This window comes from Sinocyclocheilus rhinocerous, unplaced genomic scaffold (assembly GCF_001515625.1).
Source record: "Sinocyclocheilus rhinocerous isolate Xijiao unplaced genomic scaffold, SAMN03320098_v1.1 scaffold9631, whole genome shotgun sequence".
In the NCBI taxonomy this organism is placed as follows: domain Eukaryota; kingdom Metazoa; phylum Chordata; class Actinopteri; order Cypriniformes; family Cyprinidae; genus Sinocyclocheilus; species Sinocyclocheilus rhinocerous.
In genome coordinates, this window is record NW_015646544.1 from 20,664 (window position 1) to 25,110 (window position 4,447).

Below are 4,447 nucleotides of genomic sequence, written 5' to 3' on the forward strand. Positions count from 1 at the left end.
AGGACCAGCATAAACCAGCAAAAGGACCAGCATAAACCAGCAAAAGGACCAGCATAAACCAGCAAAAGGACCAGCATAAACCAGCAAAGGACCAGCTTAAACCAGCAAAGGACCAGTTTAAACCAGCAAAAGGGCCAGCTTAAACCAACAAAGGGCCAGTTTAAACCAGCAAAATGACCAGCAAATGACCCGCTTAAACCAGCAAAGGACCAGTTTAAACCAGCAAAGAACCAGCATAAACTAGCAAAAGGACCAGCATAAACCAGCAAAGGACCAGTTTAAACCAGCTTAAACCAGCATCCCTGCGTCAAAACATACCTAACCGGCATATGCTGGTTTTTTCAACAGGGAAATGGCTATTTTCAGTGCATTTTTCGTATTATTGATGTTTTATGCATGTCATATTTTGAGAAATAACAGTATTGTCTTTCAGTAGAGCAGTAGAGTTTAATAGGCTTTTAGCATCTATCCAGACTCAAATAATGTGTTTCTAGCAGCAAACACTCAGAATAAAGTGAGATGATCTGCTGATGATCCTGAATGTCTTGTTGAATGAGTGTTGATTGAGGCTCATCAATATTAACAGCTGCTGAAAACACTCTGTATTTCATGTCAATAGCTCCTGTTTTCACCTCATGTATTATGCTGATGACTGTTTTATGCTTATTTTACCATTATTTATACTTGGAAAAATTATTTCTACTAGATATCTGCATGTATTTTAATGAAGCAGCAGAATAGTGTTAGGAATAAAAAGATTTTGTGAATTAGTGTCAGTTACTTTATGGTAGACTGATTGACAGACACACATAAATGCTTACATGTGACAATTAGTATAAAAAACGAACCCAGTAACTGATATATTTTTGATTTTGGCAGATCAGCTCTTCCCACAACAATCACGTCATCAGTCAAGCTTCTCCTACAGCAAACACATCATCAGTGAAGCTCCTCCCACTCTGGAATTCATCATCAGTGAAGCTCCTCCCATCATCAGTGAGGCTCCTCCCACTCTGGAATTCATCACCAGTGAGGCTCCTCCCATCATCAGTGAGGCTCCTCCCACTCTGGAATTCATACTCAGTAAGGCTCCTCCCATCATCAGTGAGGCTCCTCCCGCTCTGGAATTCATCGTCAGTGAAGCTCCTCCCATCACCAGTTAGGCTCCTCCCACTCTGGAATTCATCATCAGTGAGGCTCCTCCCATCATCAGTGAGGCTCCTCCCACTCTGGAATTCATCGTCAGTGAAGCTCCTCCCATTGCAATTCACCAATCAATGCTGGAAGATTGCAGGCGAGCATCAGAGTGGAAATCTGATCGAAGACTGAGTTTATTAAAGAGGACAGAGAGAAGATGAGAGATCCAGAGCCCTGCAGAATCAAACACACTGAAGATACTGAGGAACTAACAGGTTGGTGTTTATTCTTGGTTTCTCATGTCAGAAGTAACAGGGTTGAGTGAAACATGTAGGACACAGATAATGCTAATAAACATTTTTAATTTAACTCTAGTTAAAGCCGGTCAATCTAGACTGAGCATGTGAAATTTCTACAGACACTGCAATGATCGTGATATGGCATCACACTCTGTGCATCTTTTTTCAAACAAATTCAACATATAACAAATACTTACTTGAATGTTGATTTATCCAGCCCAGAAAAACGAGAAGTTCGCAGGTTGTGTGACTTCATGTCCACGTAAACAGACATATTTTTAAAATCTAGTATCCAATTGCATTGCAAGGCTGAGCAATAAGACATATTAATTGCGTAAGTGTAGTCTTTGAGAGAAAAAACCATGAGCAGGGTTTTTTTTTTTTTTAGTCGAACTAAAAATGATGTTGTAATATTACAAAAGTGGGCCTTACAGGGTTAAGTATGAAATAGCTTTGAGTCTTACATTAGTACTTCTATCTTGTGTTTCTGGTGCCCCATATTCACATGCGTATAAATAGTCTAGTGTGACTGGCCCATAATAAATAAAAACTTTAAAGTAAAATTAAAGTGGGTGTCAATGTTATGCCACTCTTGCATATTTTTTTTAATGTTAATATGATAGTATATAATGTTGTTGATCTAATTATTTGTATTAATTAGTATTGTTATTCTAATTCCATTTTGTCTTCTTTTTATTTAAAAAACTGACCCTTTACTGCTACTTCTAACTGCTTGTTTTCTATTTAAAAAAAAAGGCCTATAACACTATCATTCAATCTATTCAGTCGGTTTGTTTTCTTTTTATTTATTATATAATTAACAAAAAAAGCCTTATGTGTACTGCGTTAAGCTAACTGAGACTTGTTATAGCACTTGTGTATCATTGCTCTCTTGTTGATTCTGATTGCGTCCATTGGCCTTGTTTGTAAATCGCTTTGGATAAAAGCATCTGCTAAATGACTAAAATGTAAATGTAAATATTAATATTGTACCATATGTTCATGTAGATTTTCAGGGACATACTGTAGATAATTAACTTAAAATGTTGTCATCATTATGATGAACTTTTATAAGGCTTTTATGTCTTTTCACTTCATGTTTTTCTCTTTAAATGTTGATGTACTAAAAATAAAATTAAACACATTTTCTTTCATTTCAGAGCTGATGGAAGAGAGCGAGGAGAGAGAAGAACTGAGTGAAGTGGAGGAGAAACATCACGACGAACCTTTGAGTCGCTCGAAGACTAAAAAGACATTTTTAAAGAAACGAAGAGCCAAAAATTCATTCACCTGCACTCCGTGTGGGAAGAGTTTCCCATACAAGCAAAGTCTTGAGCGTCACATGAGAGTTCACACCGGAGAGAAACCGTTCACATGTGATCAGTGCGGAAATCAATTCAAAGAAAGAGGAAACCTGAAAATTCACATGAAAATCCACACTGGAGAAAAGCCTTTTACATGTGATCAGTGCGGGAAGAGTTTCTCACAATCAGCACATTTTAAAGTACACATGAAAAGTTCACACCGGAGAGAAACCGTTCACATGTGATCAGTGCGGGAAGAGCTTCTCAAGAAAAGATAGTCTTAAGATTCACTTTAGAAGCCACACTGGAGAGAATCCATTCACGTGTGATCAATGTGGAAAAACATTTCTTCAGTCATCAAACCTGAAGACACCTGAGAGTTCACACAAAGTAGAAGCCTCATTCATGTTCTGCGTGTGCAAAGAGTTTTTCACTGCTGAGCAATTTACAAACGCATCAGAAAATACATGCTGGTGTGAGAGAGTACATGTGCTTTGAGTGTGACAAGAGTTTTATTTCAGCGAGCCAATTAAAACGTCACCAGCCAGTTCACACTGGAGAGAAACCTCACAAGTGTTCACACTGTTACAAGAGATTCACTCAGTCAACAAATCTGAAAGCACATGAGAAGATCCACAGCGGAGAGAAACCTCACACGTGTGATCAGTGCGGGAAGAGTTTCGCTTTTAAAAGTCAGCTGAAAATACACATGAGGATCCATGCAGTGGAGAAACCAGATCACCACAGTCTGAGATCACGGTTAGTAGTTCATGTTCATGGGCTGAGAAACAAAAACTCTTCTGTGTAAGTTATTTACAGCCAAATCACCCTCTAGTGGAAGTTTCCTGTTAAAACTGGGCTGCTGCTGGAAGCGGTGTTAGTGAGGCCAGCAGGGGGCGCTGCTCACCTTGTGATAGTGTAATAGGCACCATCTTTCAGATAAGATGTTAAACCGAGGTCCTGACTCTATGTGGTCATTAGAAATCCCATGGCACTCCTCGTAAAGAGTGGGACTGTGATCCAATTCGCTCCATTGGCCTTCATCAATCATGGTCTTCTAATAATCCCCATCCATTAAATGGGGCTCCATCTCCCACTCCTCTTCTCCTATGGCTAGCGTGAGTTAGTGCACTGGTGCTTTAGACCTCTAGATGTAAAGTAGTACGTAGAAAAGCGCTATATAAATGCATAATTCATTTGTGAGTGACAGGATGTTTTGTTGGATGATATATATTCTGTCTGTTGAAAATAAACTTTTTTTTTCTTTGTAGAAATTCCACAAAGCAACTGGAAGGAGATGATGAAGAGAACACAAGTGATCCAGAAACCTGCAGAATGAAATGGCAACAAAGCGGTAAGGATTTATTCTTGATTCCTCATTCATAGTGCCGATGCTCACAAGATTTACATTGTTTCATGACCAAACTAGTTATTTAGTTAGAATGTGCTAATAGTGCTGTCAATATTAACACATTAACACAGGCGATTATTTTTATTTTATTTTAACATGTTAAAAATGTTTAACGCAGGGGCGGGGCACGCCACAATTGCTGCCTCTGTCTCTTCTTTTCTTGGCAAGAAGTACATTTATTTAGTCTTTATGACCCCATCAAACGGGAGACTTTTCAGACGTGCACTCCAACTTAAAGAGCAGGTCATATGGTATTTTAAAATGTCCTAATATTGTGTTAGAGTCCCCTGCAACAG

The 4,447-nt window shown here is 38.7% G+C and overlaps 1 pseudogene; it reads left to right on the forward strand.

Moving 5' to 3' along the window:
- The first annotated feature begins 1,293 nt into the window (after positions 1 to 1,293).
- LOC107707938 (gastrula zinc finger protein XlCGF52.1-like) lies at positions 1,294 to 4,094 on the forward strand (annotated as a pseudogene).
- The last annotated feature ends 353 nt before the right edge of the window (positions 4,095 to 4,447 follow it).